The following is a 23,024-nucleotide window of genomic DNA, read 5'->3' as shown; positions in this document are numbered from 1 at the left end:
CTAAAATGCCCGGGCCTATTTTTTGTCCCAGTCCGGGCCTGGTACACGGCATAAGACATTCCAAATAGAGTTTCCCCGTACTCCCTCATTCTAGTTGCCTATATCTCCTACATTCCTTCTGCTCTAGTGCTGCAGCCTTCATCAGACTCCTTAGTATTTAAAACATAAAGAATGTCCCCTAAAACATGCTGTGGTTCCATCCTCCAACACCTATGTAACCCCAGCATAAGAAGAATAGGGGCAAAAAGGTGCCCAGTGAAGGTTAGGAACCCTGTACTGAAGAATAAGCAGCCTAGGTAGCCTCTGGAGGTCCCAAGAGTAGTGATTGGGGTGTACCATAGATAGTACGGCAGTGCCAGCCCTGCCTCTGCCAATGTTGGGCATCTTGGGTAGAGGGCTTTATATAAAAATTTTGCCGGCAGTTAGTCATGGGAAGCGGTGCAAAGGCTAAGGCATACAAAGACATCATCTTTGAGGCTTTAACTTCTGGGAGCCTCCTCTTAGGAGGGGAAGCAATGAAGGAGATGTGCAGGACTAATGGAACAAATGACATCCCTTTGGCACGGGATGTAGGACTCTGGCAATCCTCAAAAGGTTTGGACTGCGCTTTGACTTGGCTCTCATCTTTGCTGTTCTCTATCCCTATTTGCAACTAAGGATTGTGCCATCACGACTGGTGGTGACTGAAAGTATGTTAACCGCTTGCCGACCAGGGCACGACGATATACGTTGGCACTATGGCATGGCTGCGCAAATGCCTGTACGTCCCTTTTAAGACACGGCATTGTGAGAGCGCACTCTGCTGGCTGACGCTTACTCCGTGACCATGCCTGTGGGTCCCGTGGACTCGATATTCGCTGGTGTCACGCGATCGTGTCATGGAGCGTCAGAGCAGGGAGATGCCTATGTAAACAAGGCATTTCCCTGTTCTGCCTAGTGACATGACAGAGATCACTACTCCCTGTCATCGGGAGCGGCGATCGCTGTCATGTCATTGGCAGCCCATCCTCCCCACAGTTAGAATCACTCCTTAGGACACACTGAACCCCTTGATCGCCCCCTAGTGTTTAACCCCTTCCCTGCCAGTGTCATTTATACAGTAATCAGTGCATTTTTTTGCACTGATCGCTGTATAATTGATAATGGTCCCAAAATAGTGTCAAAAGTGTCCGATGTGTCCACGATAATGTCGCAGTCACGATAAAAAACGCAGATCACCGCCATTACTAATAAAAATAAAATTATTTTAAAAATGCCATAAATCTATCTCCTATTTTGTAGATGCTATAACCTTTGCGCAAACCAATCAATATATGCTTATTGCAATTTTTTTTTTTTTTTTACCAAAAATATGTAGAAGAATACATATTGGCCTAAACTGAGAAAGAAATGTGTTGTTTTTTATATTTTCAGGGGATATTTATTATAGCAAAAAGTAAAAAATATTGCTTTTTTGTCAAAACTGTCGCTCTTTTTTTGTTTATAGCCCAAAAAATAAAAACCGCAGAGGTGATCAAATACCACCAAAAGAAAGCTCTATTTGTGAAAAAAAAAAGGACGTCAATTTTGTTTGGGTGCAACGTCGCACCACAGCGCAATTGTCAGTTAAAGCAACGCAGTGCCAAATCGCAAAAAGTGCTCTGGTCAGGAAGGGAGTAAATTCTTCCGGGGCTGAAGTGGTTAATATGTAAATCAACTGTGTTCCAGTAAAAGAGAAAAAAGGCCATTGTTCTGAGAGCTTTTCCTTCTAACCTCGTGATGAAAACATTTCCTGGAAATGTAATTTGTGCTGGATGGGGTAGCTACTGGATTGCATTGTTGTAAGACCTGACGAAAAAAAGAAACCGACTACTGCTGGTATAGAAAAAAAATGCAGCGCCCAAAAAAACAAGAATAAGTTAATATATAAGTGACACACAAATAACATTTAGCAAAATACCAACTTATAATACAGAGTGAATAATTATAAATCATATGTGAAAAAGTCCTCAGAATGATCTATTAAGATAGCCCATATACTGAACAATTTGTGACCAATTGGCAATATCAACACACAGGGGTCGATCAACTAAAACTTTAGAGCACAAAATCTGGTGCAGCTGTGCATGGTAGCCAATCAGCTTCTAACTTCAGCTTCTTCAATTAAGCGTCGACAATAAAACCTGGAAGCTCATTGGTTTCTAGGCAGAACTGCACCAGATTTTGTATTCTCCAGTTTTAGTAAATCAACCCCATAGCGTTAGAGCTGCACAATTAATCGTTTAAAAATCGTGATCTCGATTCACCTCCCCTGACAATCTCTCCTGCAGAGGTTGCCGATTCTTTCATATAAAGAATATACACAAGTGGAGAGACTTATCTGCTCACTCAGCTGTCATAAGAAAGCATCCACATTCTGCTGTCTTTAACTTGAAACATTGTAACTAAGATCAAAGGGATAGAACTTCTGTGTAAACAAATAATCTGACAGTCTGCCAAGTTTTCAACAACGTGTAAATGCAGGAAGTTTAACCACTTTAAGTCTAAATCTTTTTCTGACACTTCTTTCTTAAGTTAAAATCAATATTTTTTTCTAGAAAATTACTTGGAACCCCCCAAACATTTTATATATTTTATCAGAGACCCTAGGGAATAAAATGGCAATTGCTGCGATATTTTATGTCACACTGTATTTGCCCAGCGGTCTTTCAAATGCAATTTTTTGGGAAAAAATACACTTCAATGAATAAAAAAAAAAACGAAACAGTAAAGTTAGCCCAATTTTTTTTTGTTTTAATGTGAAAGATGATGTTACGCCACGAGAATCGTGAGAGAATCGTGATCTATCTTCTAAGCAAAAAAATTGTGATTCTCATTTTAGCCAGAATCGTGCAGCTCTATATAGCGTCCACAAAAAAGTTCTATAAAACATATAATGGTGTTACTTCACTCCTCCATCTGTGAACCCAAATGCGATACTGCACCAACACATACACTCCTACCTCTTACCGCTTTAACCGTTAATGCATCCCGAATAGGTTTCACCATCCACTATGAATAACTGGTAAGCCTATAAACCTCCTCTCAAATGTAAACAAAGAAAGACGCTGAGCAACCATATAGCATAAAACCATTTTACTCAAATTTTTATTAAAAATAAGGTACGCACTCTCCTATACATAAAACTCACATATACAGCAGGTAAAAGCAGTATTATATGAATCCCAAGGGGTGAGCAGTTCTGTCCCAGCTGACTATTGACTAGTGTGCATGATGACGTCACTCCCTTAGGCCCCTTCCTACGCATTTCGTCACAGATGATATTATCAGGAGACAGGCTGACCTCAGGGGGCCAAACTATGTCAGGCATCAATGAGTTAAAGAGTTCAGGACCTCCCCCTCCACATGGCTGTGCACGTGGAGGCCATGTTCCCCACCAAGTGGCTAGGCATAGACAATACATACAGAAGTGATGTAAAGTAGGCTCTGTCTAGGATATGTCTTTTTGTGCGTATATTCTGGAAGGCTTGAACAGAAGAGGGAAAAGGGTGCAGGATATTCCAAAGAAATTAGTAGAAAAACACACTTTAGACAACAATCCTCTTGTAACAAACTTTGCTGGAGGTCAGAGGGAATGGCCAGCCAATCTGGAACTCTATACAAGCAGTTCCTGTTATTACAGCAACTTGTGGCAACCCCCCCCCCCCCAATCACACCTGGGATCCACAATCAAAGTCTTATGCACACTATACCACACTCTGCAGTGAGGGAGATTAGGATCCTAATTCAGAGTGGCCTCCACAGGGGATACTTTCCAGCAAATGTCTCTTAATCAGGACACCTTTAGACCCTCAGCCCAGCACCTACTGAGGCATAATAGGAATTGTTCAATACACCCTCTGGCTGCATCCAGGACAAGAACATGTCTAAGCAAGCCTCCCAAACATTTACCTTCTCCCAGTCACCGTTTGGGTTCCCCCTCCCAGCGATTGGCTGAGGTCTGATAAATATGTATAACTTCAGTGGTTGACCCGCCTTCTCTATTTCTGGAATCTTCCTCCTGAGGAAGACAGGAGCAATCAACCACCAAGTTTAAGAAAACCAAAAAAATAGATTGCTACTTCACTGAGTACAGCAGAGCCAAAACTACATTTAGCCTGACTAGGGCAGGGCGCTACAGAAATGTCTAATGTTGAAGAGTCTGATGAGCCACACTGGAACAGAGGAAAGGTAGGCTATGAGAAACATGGGTAAAATAGATCTTCTACTAAGGTGAAACAATGCTTGGAATCTTTTAACGTGGAACTTTAGTAAAAAAAAAAGTCTTGCTAGATGACTTCAGGCTGGCCCCCTTTACAGGTATGTAAAACTTTCAAAATAAGTGCTTATGCTGTTTAATATCCAGTATCTCACCTGGTTCTGCACATGCTCAGTTGCTCTCTAATTCATCGCAGCAATCGCGACTGTGCCCTGTTGGTAGGACACGGCGTGACCCTGATCTGTCTAAAGAGCCTCGGCCACGTCCATGTCCAATCACAGCCGGTCACATGTAAACACGGAGATGCCGATAATCGGTGCTCCTCGCCTCACACTGACAGAGTGTGAGGAGAGGAGAGCCAATCAGTGGCATCTCCTCACAGAGGACATCTAGGAATGTAATCAGGGCACTGATCATCAGTGCCCTGATTAGAATTAAGTGCCCACAAGTGCAAGCAATGCCACTGCCAGCAATCGGTGCCAACCAGTGCCCACAATTGCAACCAAGCTGTGCCCACAAGTGCCAGCAATCAGTGCCCACAACTGCCAGCAATCTGGCTATTAGTGATGCTGAAGTAGCAGATTTAAGGCAGAATATCGGTAAAATGACGTTGCTGGACACAGGACTCTAGTATGGGAGATTTATTCCACCTTTTTGGCCAAAAAAGTGGACACGCTTGACCCGACTCGTGTCTATATGTCAAGTGTGCAAAATACAGCTCATACAGTGTACATATAATTTCGGCATATTGCGTCACAAGCGAACAGGCGCTACACTTCCATTATACAAAACATTCTAACCTTTTAAAAATCAACCTAAAATCAACCTACGCATCCTAAACCAGACAGGTTCTGCAAAACATGTATGTTTTTTTTTTTTTTTTTTGAAAAGAACATGTTTATTGTGAATAGGAAGGGTCAACATACATTGATAGTTACATGACATACAGACGTATGAAAGGATATTGTACATTGAATGCAGGTGAATACAATGTAACCCACAGAGTGTGTCAGTGCATGTATACCTATAAGACTTTAAGTAACGGCAATTGGCATTTTCCACAAGACATCACTATCAAAAGTAGGAGTTGTAACATTGGATAAAGACTACAGTATATCACATTGCGGCATTGTGTTGGATAGTTATCATGTCCCATATAGCGGGTACACAGATTAACGTCGTAAATTAGCTCACACATGTGTTGGCATTGTTTAACCATTTATCCCATATTTTATGGTACTTGTTAGGACATCCCCTGTGTTTGTACATAACCTTTTTGTATGGTAATGATGCGTTCACTTCTCTAAGCCAAGACTGTATGGTGGGAGGGTCTGTACTCAACCAATGTTTGGCAATTAATTTTCTGGCGCAAAATAATGATTCGCTGAGAAATATGATTAGGGATCTATCTGTGGTGGCATCTGGAAGTAGGCCGAGGAGACATACTTTGGGGTCAAGTTGCACCGGTGATCCCATGTGGTCGTGCAGGAATTTTATAATCTGCGTCCAGTAACTTTGTATCACCGGGCATAGCCATAGTAGGTGGAAGAACGAGCACGAGTTACTAGAGCATCTCGGGCAGTGCGGGTTTTGATGTGGGGAGAATTTGGCAATTCTAGAAGGCGTGAGATAGGATTTGTGTATTATATACAGTTGAGTCAGGCGTTCTGAAATCTTAGGTGACGTTTTTTTTACATTCTCGAGTATATCCTCCCAATCCGAGATGTCTATTGGCCCTACGTCCTCTTCCCATCTAATCCTTGCTGTGTCAATGATCCTTGCTACCGACTTGTTTCGCAGTAAAGTGTATAGGGTGGAGATAAGTTTATCTGGGTTTGTTCCTGTTATTATGTCTACCAAAGACAGTGTTTGTGGGTTGGGGAGACCACTCGCAAACTGAGCCTGAAGCGCGTGTTTTAGTTGCATGTATCTAAATTGCATGTGGGGGGGAGGTCAAATTCCTCACATAGTGTTTGAAAATGTCTCACACCAAATATAGTAATGACCTGGAATAGGAACACTATCCCCTTAGCGGCCCAGCTGGTAGCCCCAGATAGGGATATCAGCTCATTCAGTTGAGGGTTGCGCCATAGGGGTGTGTGCGAGTGAAAGAAGTCAGCTCCAATAAGTTTGGTCGCCCGTTCCCATATGCTTCTGTGTTGGGACAGTAGCAGGTTTCGGTCTTCTCTTTTATGTCTTTTGTTCCCACCTCTAAATAGGACTTGTAATGGGGAGTACAAATTATTATTAGCTTGTTTGCATACTAAGAATTGGTAGAAACATGTATGTTTTTAAACCTTATGCAAAACTTTCGTTTTCCTTGCACAGAAAGAGGAACAACTTAGCAGGTTTTTGAGGGGGAGTGAGTAAGTCCAGTGTCTTTAACCACAACCTGTCACAAGTAGTTTCAACATGAAATACAGGAAATATGATTCTTAGCTGAAATTCTAAATCAGTCTTACTACACACATAACTATGGCCATATAAACTGACCCTCGTTGCCACTTCAATGCCAGTCAGTGCTGGCTATCAGTACTGCCCATCAATGCTCATCACTGCTGCCCATCATTGCCGCCTATCTGTGCTGCCTATCCGTGCCCACCAGTGCCGCCTATCTGTGCCCACCAGTCCTGCCTATCTGTTCCCAGTGCCCACCAGTGCCACCTATCAGTGCTCATCAGTGCCGCATATCAGTGCAACGTATCAGTGCCCATAAGTGCCGCCTCATCAGTGCCCATCAGTGAAGGAGAAAAATTACTTATTTACAAAATTTACTGACAGAATCTAAGAAAAAACTTTTTTTTCTTTTCAAAAATTTTGGTCTTTTTTTTTATTTAGGAAAAAATAAAAAATCCAGAAATTATTAAATACCACCAAAAGAAAGCTCCATTTGTGTGAAGAAAATGATAACAATTTCACATGGTTACAGTGTAGCATGACCGAGCAGTTGTCACTCAAAGTGTGACAGCGCTGAAAGCTGAAAAATGGCCTGGGCAAGAAGGAAGTGTAAGTGCCCATTAAATGATGCAAATCCTCAAACAATCCATGTTAATTCGACATTGTGAGGCAACAAAACACAAAAAATGCCAAGGGGGGGGGGGGGGGGGGATACTTTTGCAAGGCACTATATGTTCCTTGCTAATAAACTTTATTTTTTTTATCAAGCTGTTATGGGTAAAGTTCCACTTTAAGGACAGAGCTTACTTTAAGGGACCGTCAGGGTCACTTTAAGGGGACTTTTTTGCATAGTAAGTGTTTCCTCCCTACCATTACGACTTCACTGACTCTCGATTTGTAGCCTAGAATTGTTCTTTAAACTTCCTTGCGGTTATGTAAGCTGTGTTCAAAAAGTACCACAGGCAGGGATTTCATTAGTTGCAGTTAAAAAAACACAGATCCATAAAAAAAAACTACTAAAAATAGTCTCTGAATCTGTTTCATGATGTGCTGATCACTGTGGAATATGACTTTGCAGGGTTACCCATTGAATTACAGGCTGTATAATAAATATAATATATAATGCATTATGTCACTCAGAAGTGCGTTCTCTGAAATCACTGTTGTTGGCAATGGGACCTGTCCCTGCCAATGGCAAATTTAATAGCTTCCACACACTGACAATACACTGCATGTTATCAGACCAGCTATCACGTTTTCTGACATATGGTGCAATTACAGAGAACACAAAGGTGCAGTCATATGATACAATCTCACACAGATAAGCAGTGAATATTCAACTGAGCACACAGAAATTTGTCAATAAACAGGTAAAACAACATTCTCTCTCTTTGGTGTCCAACCTATAGCTTGGGGACAGCATGTAGGCTTTGGGCACTTTTTGCCCTGCAGACACTAATCTGTGTTTCCCTATTGCCCTGTTATAGCAGTGATTTCTAGAAGCCTCAAGAAATATGTCTGTAGTCTCTGACCATCTCTTCTATCATGTCTGCAGTCTCTGACCATCTCTTCTATCACGTCTGCAGTCTCTGACCATCTCTTGTACCATGTCTGCAGTCTCTGACCATCTCTTGTATCACGTCTGCAGTCTCTGACCATCTCTTGTATCATGTCTGCAGTCTCTGACCATCTCTTGTATTGTGTCTGCAGTCTCTGACCATCTCTTGTATCATGTCTGCAGTCTCTGACCATCTCTTGTATCATCTCTGCAGCCTCTAACCAACTCTTGTATCACGTCTGCAGTCTCTGATCATCTCCTGTATAATTTCTGCAGTCTCTGACCATCTCTTGTATCATGTCTGCAGTCTCAGACCGTCTTCTTTATCATGTCTACAGTCTCTGACCATCTCTTGTATCATTTCTGCAGTCTATGACCATCTATTGTATCACGTCTGCAGTCTCTGACCATCTCTTGTATCATTGTAAAAAAACTAAGTGTAAAAACAAGGCCTAAATACACTGCTCAGCGCCAAATTACTTCACAGTTCCCAAGTCAGATAAATGATAATCAAACATAAAAAAATCCCTAAGACCCCTTTCACAGTGGGGCATTTTTCAGGCGTTTTTCAGGCGCTTTAGCGTTAAAAAAAGCGCCTGAAAGAAGCCTCATCTGCAATCCCAATGTGAAAGCCCGAGTGCTTTCGCACTGCCAGCGCTCGAAAAACGATGGTAAAGCGCCGCTTGGAACCCCTTTCACACTGGGGCGTTTTTCAGCCATTTTTCGGGCGCTGGCAGTGTGAAAGGGCTCTGGCCATCGGTACACCCAGCCTGGTGGCAAAAACACGAAAGCGCTGCAAAGAAGCTGCTTGCAGGACTTTTTTTGACGCCCTGCCAGCTCAGCGCCCCAGTGTGAGAGCACTCGGGCTTTCACATTCGGATTGCAGATGAGGCTTCTTTCAGGCCCTTTACAGGCGCTTTTTTTAACGCTAAAGTGCCTGAAAAACGCCTGAAAAACACCCCAGTGTGAAAGGGGTCTTAATCCCTTCTCAGCATTCAAGCGGATAAAAGACACTTAACATAAAAGATGCTGTTATAGATTAATAAAAATGAAAGAAGTAACAGAAGAAAGTTCAGTCCAATTGCTGCATCAGTCTCATGTTATAACAGCGCTACAGTTCGTCTATTCCAACTTGTGACCAACTTCAGCATTATAAACAAAAAGTTTCTTGTGCGAACAGTCTTCTGTCGATTGTAACGTTTTCTGTCGATTGTCAAATCGCTAAATTGGTTATCCCTGAATGTTCAGGGTATGAATTCTCCTCAGAAAAGGATGAAGGTTTTTAAGTACAATCTAAGGAAGCAGCGGATTGACATCGCCTGCTTACAGGAAACCCATTTTTCGGTAGCTTCCTGCCCTAAATACTTTGATGCTCAGTTTCCTCAGGTGTTTTTGGCTAATGCCCCAACTAAACAAAAGGGGGTGCTCATAGCTTTCCGCAGATCGGTCCCATTTATTTGCACCAGACAGATTGCAGATCCCGATGGCAGATATTTATTACTACAAGGCACTATCCAAGAATCGGAGGTCACTATTATGACCTATTATGCTCCAAATTCAAACCCAGGACCCTTCTTGACCCACGTCTGCACCCTGCTAGAATCCCACCGCAAGGGTACCCTCTTCCTTGTGGGTGACTCAAATTTAGTCTTGAACCCCTCTTTGGATAAATATCCCTTGGAGCGAACAGCTCCCTCGCCTGACTCTAAAAAATTTGCTCGCTCTTTACAAACACATGATCTGGTCGATCTCAGGAGGGAATATCATGCCCAGGGAAGAGACTATACGCATTACTCCCGCCCTCATCATTCTCAATCCAAGATTGATCATATGTTTATGCTAAGACGCAATCTTCCCTTGGTGGTAACAGCCTCTATTTGGCCGCTCCGTGGTCTGATCTGTACTGGTGGTCTGCCACTCCATTCTGGATAGACCCCAATTCTCACCCTGGGTGATGAATGATTCACTCCTATCGATCAAAGAGGTCCAGGATGATATATTGAAAGCCGCAGAGGATTATTTCCGCGATAATGTAGGGACAGTTGCATCGCCTGTAACACTCTGGGAGGCATATAAGGCGGTTCTTCGAGGCCACATTATTCGGCTGGCGTTGATCCGTAAACGGAAACGGAATTTGAAACAGAGGGCTCTTGAGACCCGTCTGGAGGCATTATCTGTTGCCTTTAAGCAATCCCCCAGTCCTGGCAATCGTAAACTCTTGGAGCGGGCCCGCTCGGAGTTAGATCTCTGCCTTACTGAAGGGGCTGAACGCATCTTGCGTTGGTCCCGCCAGAAGTGGTATGCTAGGGCGAACAAGCCGAATCGAATGTTGGCCAACAGGCTCCGGACCTTTGCCCCTAAATTTACTCCCATCTCCTTGCGCAACCAGCACAATGTCCTCACGGGTAATCCAAAGCGCATATTGGAGGAATTTCGATTCCGCCTCACAAAATTGTATTCGGCCCCTGAACAGTTTAATGAACAGGACACTACTGATTTACTCAACCACCTTTCGATCCCAACCCTGACGGAGGTGCATGTCACCCTTATGGACCAGGACATACAAGTTTCGGAGGTCCTCCAGGGTATTAAAGATCTAAAGGTGGGAAAATGACCGGGACCGGATGGCTATACGGAGCTTTACTACAGAAAACTGGCCACTGTGGTAGCTCCACACTTAACAGCCATGTATAATTCTGTAAAAAACGGTCGTTCCTTTACCCCAGACCTCTTAACAGCAAACATTGTGATGATCCCTAAACCGGATCTCGACCACTCCTCCCGGGCCAATTTTAGGCCCATTTCTCCAATTAATGTTGATATGAAACTACTAACTAAAATTCTGGCAAATCGCCTAAATTCTTTTCTCCCTCAGTTAATTGGGAAGGATCAAGTCGGTTTTATACCTCAGAAACAGGTGGGAGATGCCATTCGGCATACACTGCAACTTCAACATATAGCTCACACTCGCTCACTGGAATCCATGCTCTTGTCTCTGGATGTGAATAAGGCCTTTGACACTCTGTCGTGGCCTTATCTCATGTCAGTTCTTCGGCATTATGGATATGGATCTTCATTCATGCGATGGATGTCAGTCTTATATGATTCCCCCCGGGCAAAAATTAAGTATTATGGATTCGAATCTCCTCTCTTTAACATCAACAGGGGCACCCGCCAGGGATGTCCACTCTCGCCTCTACTTTTTGTATTGGCTCTTGAACCTCTGGCGGAGGCGATTCGTACACATCCAGATAGTCGGGGCATTGAAGTAGCGGGCTGTCCCCATAAAATTTCCCTATTTGCCGATGACATCCTTCTTACTTTAACCTCCCCTAGAATTTCCTTACCAAATTTGCAATCCCTTTTGGATACCTTCGCTTCCCTTTCGGGGCTCCGGGTTAACCCTACCAAATCTAAAGCATTATCGGTCAATCTCTCTCCGGGATTTTTAACGGATTTACAGCTGGCGTTCCCCTTTCAATGGGTTTCCTCGCTGCCCTATTTGGAAATCCACCTTACCCCTACGTACTCTGGATTGTACCAGGCTAACTTTCCACCTTTGTTCAAGAGGCTAACGGATATGCTGTTGTCTTGGTCTCATTTGCCTTTGTCATGGTTTGGCAGGATAACGGCTATCCGTATGTCCTATCTTCCTAAACTACTACATTTTTTTTCATGTCTTGCCTATTCTGGTTCCTTCACATATCCTCCGTATAGACCAACGTAGGATCTTGCAATTTATCTGGGGATCGACCCGCCTTCGAATTAGCAAACAAATTTTGTATGCTAAATGAATTAATGGCGGTCTTTCGGTCCCTAATTTATGGGCCTATTATATAGCTGCTAATATAGTCCCACTTTCACACCTTCACGAGACATATCAGCTCCCGCTCTGGGCTATGATTGACTTGGTTGACACAGACCCTGTTCCTATCTCCTCACTGCCCTGGCTCCCTCCTGCGCACCGCCCGGCGGTTATAGGGCCCTGTTTGGCCCACTCCTTGCGAATATGGGATTCGGTAAAGTATTCTGCGGGATTGATTTCTCCCCATCTACCACTTTTACGACTATTGCACTGCCTATTATTTCTTCCAGGCTGTGACAACCCCACCCAATTTATATGGTGGACCACGAACGGGTACATAGATGTTCACTCATTGTTCACGCCTACTAGAATTTTGACGTTTGACGCTCTACGCTCTTCTCATGACATCCCCTTGCGAGAGCACTATAGCTATTTACAACTTCGTCACTTTCTCCAAAGTCTTATTAAATCCCAACCCACCCCCTATACTCTGACCCCCTTTGAGAGCCTTTGTAGAGCTAGGCCCCATTCCCCAGGCCTGATATCACTGATATATTCGGCCGTGATATCCATAAAGAGACCCCCTTTGAGGCCCTACCACCTTCAATGGGAGAAAGAATTGAGAGAATAAAATGGCGGTCGTTGCAATACTTTCTGTCACACCGTATTTGCGCAGCGGTCTTAAAAGCGTACTTTTTTTGGAAAAAATACACTTTTTTTATTTAAAAAATAAGACAACAGTAAAGTTAGCCCAATTTTTTTTTAAATTGTGAAAGATAATGTTATCCTGAGTAAATTGATACCTAACATGTCACGCTTCAAAATTGCACCCACTCGTGGAATAGCGACAAACATTTTACCCTTAAAAATCCCCATAGGCGATGTTTAAAATATTCTACAGGTTGCATGTTTTGTGTTACAGAGGAGGTCTAGGGTTAGAATTATTGCTCTTGCTCTACCGATCGATACCTCACATGTGTGGTTTGAACACCGTTTTCATATGCGGGCGCTACTCACGTACGCATTCGCTTCTGCAAGCGAGCTCGGCGGGATGGGGTGCGGTTAAAAAAAAAAATTTCTTATTTATTTTACCTTTTATTTTTTTATTTTTACACTGTGTTTAAAAAAAAAATGTGTCACTTTTATTCCTATTACAAGGAATGTAAACATCCCTTGTAATAGAAAAAAAAAGCATGACATGACTTCTTAAATATGAGATCTGGGGTCAAAAAGACCTCAGATCTTATATTTACACTAAAATGCAATAAAAAAAAAGAAGAAAAGAAAAAATTTGTCATTTAAAAAAATTATTAAAAAAACAAATGTCCCTTTAGGAGCTGTGGGCGCAAGTGACATTTTAACGACGCTTCCGCCCTGCATTGTTATGGAGACGGGTGAGGGCCATCTTCACCACACTCGTCTCCATGCCCAGCCAGGGTGAAGATCCGATTGCCTCCGGTAAGCGGCGGAGGGCACCAGAGCGCGGCGGGAGGGGGGTGGCTCTCTCCCACCGCCGATAAAAGTGATCTTGCGGCGAATCCGTCACAGAGACCACTCTTAACAGAAACCGGACCGCCGGCGGAACACGAGGATACCGGGGCTATGGCAGCTAGCTGCTGTCATAACAACAATATCCCCCGTCAAAGTTAGGACGTATATCGGCGTGCGGCGGTACGGAGGTGGTTAAAGTAATCTTCAGACCTAAAATATATTTTTTTTAACATGTGTGCAAAAATTAGCAAAAACGGCTCTAGCAGGGAAAGGGCTACAAGTAGCGTTGCACCGATACCAGTATTGGTTGCCGATACTAAGCATTTGTACAAGTACTTGTACTCGTGCAAATCCTCTGATACTAAAACCAATATCTTCAAGTCCAGGTTCACATTATGTGAAGGGCCGGTTTCAGTGCTGTTTGTAAGAATTGTCCGGTGCAATTTCGTTCAGCGGTTAAGGTGCAAAATTTTGTAATCTGAAAATCGCACCAAAACTGGACTGAAAATTGTACCTGACTCTTTTTTAAATTGCACTGAAATGACGCTAAAAATAGGTATCGGTAATTGGTATGGCAAGTACTTGAGAAAAAGTATTAGTACTCGCATTCGGAGTTAAAATATAATAACTGGGGGGGGGCGGCTTTAACTAATCTTCATGCCTATAATGATTAGCATGTGTGCAAAAAAAAGCAAAACTGGCAGGGAAAGAAAGCATTAAAGGAGATGCTGAGCTCACATTTTCGACAACACATCTGATAGGAAGTACTGAGCACACTGAAATAAATGCTGATGGTCATATCTGACCACCGCTTCCAATTTACTTGTGTTGTTTCCCCTGCTTGGGAGGGAAGTCTGAAGATCACATGGTCACCGGATGCATGTCTACGTCCACACTGGCCTTAGAGGTCACATGGCATTTGGACGTTCATAAAGGATCGAGCACATGTACACATAGACATTCACGACCTTTCAAAACTGAGAATGTCTGCTTTATCTCTACAGGCTGTCATAACTGCTGAGATAGAGCTGGTTAAATCTCTGTGACCTCAGGTCCAATTTTCTAGTTACATATTTTTGCTTTGCAAGGGTCAGCGAATTCCTGCTATACCGAGTTCCTGCCTGTGTTGTAAAACTGTATGCACATTGTCAGTCTGTAAATGCAGTGTAAATTCTTTCAGCTGAAACTGTGTCTCCTTATGGTTAGGGAAAGACCATACAGGAGCTCCGATCTTCTTCTCTTTACCAGTAGACCACTACTTCCAGGCCCGGGTGGGGTGGGATCTGCGTTACATAGTTACATAGTAGGTGAGGTTGAAAAAAGTCCATCAAGTCCAACCTATGTGTGTGATTATATGTCAGTATGTTCAGGCAGAGAAACTGATTGGTTGAGTCAATTAAACCCTCTAAACCTCTAACTGGACGCAGAAGTAGGTTTGAAGATCTTGGAATCTTCCTATCTCCAGCTTGGCCCAAACAAACTACAGTGGAACCTTGGATTGCGAGCATAGTCTGTTCCAGGAGTATGCTCGTAATCCAATGTACTCGCATATCAAAGTGCGTTTTCCTATTGAAGTCAATGGAAACGAAAATAATTTGTTCCGCATTGACTTCAATGGGATGCAATACCGCATGCAGCCAGAGACGGGGGCACCGGAGAGCCTTGGAAACGGCCTAAAAGGCCCGAGCACACTTCGGCTGAACTCGGCAAACCTCGGAAAGACTTCGTTCACGAGCCTTTCCAAGGTTTGCTGGGGTCAGCCGAACTGTCCGAACTGTGCCTTTCCGTGCATTTACGAACGCTGACGATTGGCGCTGTTCGGCTCCGGCGCCCCTCACCTAAGTCAACACTCGCAAACCGAGTTAGGATTTTTAGAAATACAGTACTCATTTTGCTAAACGCTCGTTAACCACGTTACTCGCAAACCGAGGGTTCCACTTTATTTAAAATGGAACTTCAGTCATTTTTTCAACTTTCCATCTATTAACTCACAGTGATTATTTATGGACCATGGGAAGCTGCTTCCTTCCTCAGGGAACATCCATTCACTGATCTCTCTGACTAATGATCCAGGAAGTGATGTAACACCAGGCCAGCCACTTGTCGACCAGAATACGTATATATACACAATACATTGTGATTTTCAAGTGGTTTACGGTATTTTTCTTTTTTCAGCCGGCAGCTGGCTTTCTCATGAAAGTGGTCCGAGTGGCTCATTAGCCACTGGATTGCTTTCAGAAGCGGCGGGAAGGGACGCCCGCAGCTTGCTGGTGTTTCTTGGTGTTTCTTGGGATTAATGGATTAATGTTGGGATTAATGGATTAATGTTTTCACCGGCGCACACGAGAAACGATCTGACGGTGCGGCTGGCTGGATACAGAAACGGACAGAGACCAGATCATCTATGATCGCCTCTATGGACTTGGAGGACTGGTGCAACGTCATGACATCACTTCCGGTCTAGGGCAGATGTAAACTATTTTTTTTTAAAGCAAAAGATCAAAAATTGCTTTACAAAAAATTTGCTTTGAAAGGTAAAAGGAGAGATTTGACTGATTTTTGACCCCGGATCTCTCCATAAAGAGGACCTGTTCCTTTTTTCTATTACAAGGGATGTTTACATTCCTTGTTATAGGAATAAAAACGATAAAAAGAAATTAAGAAAACAGTTTAAAAATAAAAAAAAAAGCCAAAAAATGTGTAAGCGCCCCCATGCCTCGGTGGTTGCACGCAGAAGCGAAAGCATATGTAAGTCACGCACGCATATGTAAACATATTTGCACCACACATGTGAGGTATCGCCACAATTGTTAGAGCGAGAGCAATAATTCTAGCGCTAGACCTCCCCTGTAACTCTAAACAGGTAACCTGTGAACATTTTGAAATTGTTGCCTATGGAGATTTTTAAATACCATTATTGGTCGTCTTTCCACAAGAGTGTGCAATTTTAAAGCATGACATGTTATACCGCGTACACACGACCGGACTTTCCGATCACCCAAGGCCACGCGCAATCGCGTGCACGAGCGCCAGCTTGGGGATTTGTGTGTGTAAACACACAAATCCCTGTGCTCTCAGAGGAAAGGAGACATGTCGTTTGTGCCTACTATGTAGGAACAGCGAAATGTCCCCTCTCCTACTCAGTCCTATCCCCATACAGTTAGAACACAGCGAGGGAACACACAATTGACCCCTTGATCGCCCCCTAGTGTTAACCCCTTCCCTACCAATGTCATTTAAACAGTAATCAGTGCATTTTTATAGCACTGATCCTTGTATAAATGTCAATGGTCCCAAAAATGTGTCAAAAGTGTCCGATGTGTCCGTCGCAATGTCGCAGTCCCGCTAAAAATCACAGATCACCACCATTACTGGTAAAAAAAAAAAATGATAAAAATGCCATAAATCTTTCCCATAAATTGTAGACGCGAAAACTTTTGTGCAAACCAATCAATATACGCTTATTGCAATTTTTTTACCAAAAATATGTAGAAGAATATATATTGGCCTAAACTGATGAAGAAAATTGTTTTGTTTTTTAAATTTGGGGGATATTTATTATAGCAAAAAGTTTTTTTTTTTCAAAATTGTCGCTCTTTTTCTGTTTATAGCGCAAAAAATAAAAACCGCAGAGGTGATCAAATACCACCAAAAGAAAGCTCTATTTGTAGGAAAAAAAGACGCAAATTTCGTTTGGGTACAGCATCGAACGACCGCGCAATTGTCAATTAAAGCAACGCAGTGCCCAGTGCTCTGGTCAGGAAGGGGGGGAAATTTTCTGGGGCTGAAGCGATTACGTGGCTTGTGTAGCCAAAGATGCAGCTATTCAAACATGATCTGTGTGATGAACATTTACATTGGATGGCATAGGAGACATTGGTGGTCTAATAGATTCCCAATGACTCCACAAAGAATACCTGTCACCTGACTATGCTACCACATAGGGGCGGTAAAGTAAAAAAAAAAAAAAATTAAACAGTGCAAAAAAAAAAAAAAGAATTTTATAAAATAAATTAAAATATTAATTAAAAAAAATAGAGCACCCCTGTCACCCCCACATACACCCCATATAAAAAGTGCAACTGAGGGTGAGAACATGCATGTAAACATAAATTGCACCACACATATGAGATATCATCGTGAACATTGGAGTGAGAGCAATAATTCTACAACATAGTTCATGGTTAACTCCGAACTGATAATCTGCAAAGGCTTATCGCCCATAAAGAATTTTGGGTACTATAGTTTTTTTCAACTCCACGGGCATGTGCAATTTTTTGGGTATGACATATTTGGTATCTATTTACTTGATGCAACCCAATCTTTTATATTTTACTCATAGTTTGGCATAAAAATTGTGTTTGTCTGCACTAAAATTCTTTTTAGTGTATTTGTTTCCTGAAAATATGTATTTTATAAATATCCTGCAACATAAAAAATTGCAAATATTACTCCAAGGTCTCCTCTTTCAGAGAATATATACTTTCCAGGGGGATTTACCATAATTTCTAGGAAAAAAATTGATTCTAACCACTTACCGCATGACTATATACTTCCTGACTATGAAGAGGGATATCTCGGCGGTTCGGTTAATGATAATGGTGGTCTCTGCGGCGGGAGATCACCGTTATTGGCGGCGGGAGAGGGCCACTTTTTATTGCATTTCAGTCTACATATGAGATCTGAGGTGACCCCAGATCTCATATTTAAGAGGTCCTGTCATGCTTTTTTTTATTATTTATATTTTTATTTATTATTTTATTTTGTTTACATTCCTTGTAAGAGGAATACAAGTGATTCAATTTGTTTTGTTTTTTTTAAAAACAGAGTAAAAATAAATAAAATAAAATAAATAAGAAAAAAAACGCCCCCGCATAGGAAAACGTTGGTCAAACCACACATGTGAGGTATCACCGCGATCGTTAGAGTGAGAGCAATAATTCTAGCCCCAGCCTCCTCTGTAACTCAAAACATACGACCTGTAGAATTTTTTAAATGTCGCCTATGGAGATTTTTAGGGGAAAAGTTTGACGCCATTCCACAAGCGGGCGCAATTTTGAAGCGGGACCTGTTGGGTATCAATTTACTCGGCGTAACATTATCTTTCACAATATAAAAAAAAAATGGGCTAACTTTACTGTTGTCTTATTTTTTTTATTCAAAAAAAGTGAATTTTTTCCAAAATAGGTGCGCTTGTAAGACCGCTGCACAAATACGGTGTGACAAAAAGTATTGCAATGACCGCCATTTTATTCTCTAGGGTGTTAGAAAAAAAAAAAGTATAATGTTTGAGGGTTCTAAGTAATTTTATAGCAAAAAAAACCTTGTTTTTAACTTGTAAACACCGAGTCTGAAAAAGAGGCTCAGTCTTATAGGGCGTACACACGGTCGGACTTTGTTCGGACATTCCGACAACAAAATCCTAGGATTTTTTCAGACGGATGTTGGCCCAAACTTGTCTTGCATACACACAGTCACACAAAGTTGTCGGAAAATCCGATCATTCTGAATGCGGTGACGTAAAACTTGTACGTCGGGACTATAAACGGGGCAGTAGCCAATAGCTTTCATCTCTTTATTTATTCTGAGCATGCGTGGCACTTTGTCCGTCGGATTTGTGCACACACGATCGGAATTTCCGACAACGGATTTTGTTGTCGGAAAATTTTATCTCCTGCTCTCCAACTTTGTGTGTCGGAAAATCCAATGGAAAATGTCCGATGGAGCCCACACACGGTCGGAATTTCCGACAACACGCTCCGATCGGACATTTTCCATCGGAAAATCCGACCGTGTGTACGGGGCATAAGACCGCTGCACAAATACGGTGTGACAAAAAGTATTGCAATGACCGCCATTTTATTCTCTAGGGTGTTAGAAAAAAAAGTATAATGTTTGAGGGTTCTAAGTAATTTTCTAGCAAAAAAAAGTGTTTTTAACTTGTAAACACCGAGCCTGAAAAAGAGGCGCGGTCTTAAAGTGGTTAATGTGTGTGCAAAAATATGCTAAACAAAACCTGACAAAATCATCTACCCCCCACCCATCTATATGCTTGTTAGGTCTAGTGGGAGGAGAAAATGCTGCATTACTCATGTTAGCCTTGCTCAGGCTTGCTGCAGTGCTCTGCTCCTCTCCCTCTCATGTTCGGAGCTGTGAGCGGACATTCGGCTCACCATGTACAATTAAGGTTTATTAAGCCAGCATGGAGGAGGCAGGAGAGAGACCACAGCTAAGAGCACCTTAGAGAGGAGACTTCATATGACCAGTCACCCCAGTGGAGGGACGGTGCTGGAGATAGGTATAGGGTAAGTATTGCATCTTCTCCATGCACTCCCTAGGCTGAAAGAGTGGTTAAACCTTGAAGTATGAGGGGACCCCAATCACAAAGAGAGTTTTTGTCTAATTCCTGGAGTCCGGCTCTATACGGAGAAAGGATGAACACAGAGGTTTCCTGAAAAACTTTGTGTGCAATAATGAGAGACCGCGACAGTCAGAACCATACGTGATCAACTCTTGGTAGTCAGCCTGGCATTGACTCACCTATGACGGCAATTAGTTTACGTATCACAATAATTAAAGCTTATCTCTGTATTCAGATTACCAGACAGTTATTTCAGGCTTGGATAACTTCCCTGTGCCAGAACAGAAGAACATCATATCACACATCTTTCTAATATATACCATCTACACCAAGGTTTCTCAACTAGGGTTCCTCCAGAGGTTGGTAGGGGTTCCTTGAGCAATGAGCAATTTCTGCCTCTCAGATAAGTTCCCACCGACACCAATGGCCTTTGGTAATTCTTCCCAATGACCACAAGTGTAAGAAACAGTCCTCCCACTGACCATCACACTAATGCAGGGATCTTCAAACTACAGCTCTCCAGCTGTTACGGAACTACACATCCCATGAGGCATTGTAAAACTCTGTCATTCACAGACATGACTAGGCACGATGGGAATTGTAGTTCATAAACATCTGGAGGGCCGTAGTTTGAAGACCCCTGCACTAATGTATCATGAGTTGTAGATATAGTCATTTTTAGGAGGGGTTCCCTGAGACTGGAAAGTTATCTCAAGGGTTCATCTGTGTTGCAAAAGGTTAAGAAAGACTGCTCTATACAGGAAATGAATGGCGCATTCTCTGCCTCCGTGTTAAAAGTTTAAAACTTACATGACTGGCGTAGAGAGAGAAGAATCAATATTCCCAGAATAGTCGTCTCCGCCATCTCGAGTTCTTGTGACACGAAGTGCACTTTAGTCCGACTTGCCAACACACTGAAAACACAGTCACATGAATGTCTTAGTTTCACTTTCAATGTTTTTTTTTTTTTTTAATGCTGGGAAACCACGAGACAGAAGAAGAGTCTTGTCATTTTTTTATTTTTTTTTTTTGTCATTTTTTTCCCACAAATAGAGCTTTCTTTTGATGGTATTTGATCACCTCTGCGGTTTTTATTTTTTTTTGCTTTAAACAAAAAAAGAGGGGAAGAAAAAAAAGGAAGGATTGCCCCGGGGATTGTATGGGTGGGGGGTTTGATAAATATAAAGCAAATAGAAAAGTAAGAGAATAGTAAAAAAAAATACAAATTGTATTCAAAATTACATAGAAATAGAATAGAATCCATAATTAAAAACAATATGATGAACAGTTCAACAGTAACGAGCTGTTACAGTTATGGCACAGTTATTGATTTTGAACTAGTAAGTTCTTTAACCACTTCAGCCCCGGAAGAATTTACCCCCTTCCTGACCAGTGCGTTTTTTGCGATTCGGCACTGCGTCGCTTTAACTGACAAATGCGCGGTCGTACGACGTGGCGCCCAAACAAAATTGATGTCCTTTTTTTTCCCACAAATAGAGCTTTCTTTTGGTGGTATTTGATCACCTCTGTGGTTTTTATTTTTTGCGCTATAAACAAAAAAAGAGCGACAATTTTGAAAAAAACACATTATTTTTTACTTTTTGCTATAATAAATATCCCCCAAAAACATTTTAAAAAACGTTTTTTTTCTCAGTTTAGGCCGATACGTATTCTTCTACATATTTTTGGTTAAAAAAAAAAATCGCAATAAGCGTTTATTGATTGGTTTGCCCCAAAGTTATAGCGTTTACAAAATAGGGGATAGTTTTATGGCATTTTTATTATTAATCTTTTATTTACTAGTAATGGCGGCGATCAGCGATTTTTATTGTGACTGCGACGTTATGGCGGACACATCGGACATTTTTGACACATTTTTGGGACCATTGTCATTTATACAGCAATCAGTGCTATACAAATGGCAGGGGTTAACCACTAGGGGGCTAGGGAGGGGTTAAATGTGTCCTAGGGATGTGTTACTAACTGTGGGAGGGCGTGGCTACATGTGACACGTCACTGATCTCTGCTCCCAATCACAGGGCGCAGAGATCAGTGACACTGTTACTAGGCAGAATGGGGAGATGCTTGTTACATTAGCATCTCCCGTTCTTCCTTTCCGTGTATCCCCACAGCGATCGAGTCCGCGGGACCCGCGACCCCGACTCAAGGAGCTCCCGGCCACCGCCGGCGGCGCACGCAATGGCACGCCGGCAAATACAAAAGGAACATACGGGTACGCCCATTTGCCCAGCCGTGCCATACTGCCGACGTACATCGGCGTGCGCTGGTCGGGAACCGGTTAATCCTTGCTTTCCCCTTTCTCCCCATCTTTTGCATTTTGTCTTATACATTTTTTGATTGTTTTCTACTTATGTATTTTCTACAATAGACCATACAGTATATCTTCACAAAACCCCTGAAGAAGGAACTGCATTAACAAATTTCCGAAACATGTTGGGTATTCTGACTGCCATATTCGAATGTGTTCTCTCACCCTAGAGTCCTTTCCGACATGTTGCAGAAGTATGAACTGTATGAACTGTTCATCATATTGTTTTTAATTATGGATTCTATGTCATTTTGAATAAAATTTGTATATTTTTTTTACTATTCTCTTACTTTTCTATTTGCTTTATATTTATCTAACCCCCCACCCGTACAATTCCCGGGGCAATCCTTCCTTTTTTTTCTTCCCGTGACTATTTTGGGATGAGGTGTGGGGTTCTTTCATATATATTTTTGCTTGGTAGTTTCTTGTTCTCATATTTTCCTAAACAAAAAAAGAGCAACAATTTTGAAAAAATATATATATATATTTTTTACTTTCTGCTATAAAACATATCTAATAAAAAAAAATGTAAAAAAATCTAATAAAATTTCTTCAATAAATGTAGGTCAATATATATTCTGCTACATATTTCGGTAAAAAAAAAAAAAAAAACAATAAGCGTATATTGATTACTTTGCGCAAAAGTTATAGCGTCTACAAACTATGGGATATATACTGGAGTTTTTATTTATTCATTTTTTTTAATACTACTAATGGCAGCAATCAGTGACTTATAGCGGGACTGCGATATTGTGTTGGACAGCCCACTAACTGACACTTTTGACTCTTTTGGGTGACACTAATATAGTGATCAGTGCTAAAAATATGCACTGTCACCCCGAGCTC

General features: G+C 42.0%; 1 gene segment (V, D, J or C); it reads right to left on the bottom strand.

Moving 5' to 3' along the window:
• Positions 1–20,758, bottom strand: part of LOC141148574 (Ig heavy chain C region, secreted form-like) — a 366,575-nt gene extending 345,817 nt beyond the window's left edge. Inside the window, exon 1 of the C gene segment in view lies at positions 20,660–20,758.
• Positions 20,759–23,024: the final 2,266 nt, after the last annotated feature.

The sequence above is a fragment of the Aquarana catesbeiana genome, linkage group LG06 (assembly GCF_042186555.1).
Source record: "Aquarana catesbeiana isolate 2022-GZ linkage group LG06, ASM4218655v1, whole genome shotgun sequence".
NCBI classification, from domain to species: domain Eukaryota; kingdom Metazoa; phylum Chordata; class Amphibia; order Anura; family Ranidae; genus Aquarana; species Aquarana catesbeiana.
Note: the sequence above shows the minus strand (reverse complement) of the source record. Positions and strands in the feature narration are given on the sequence as shown.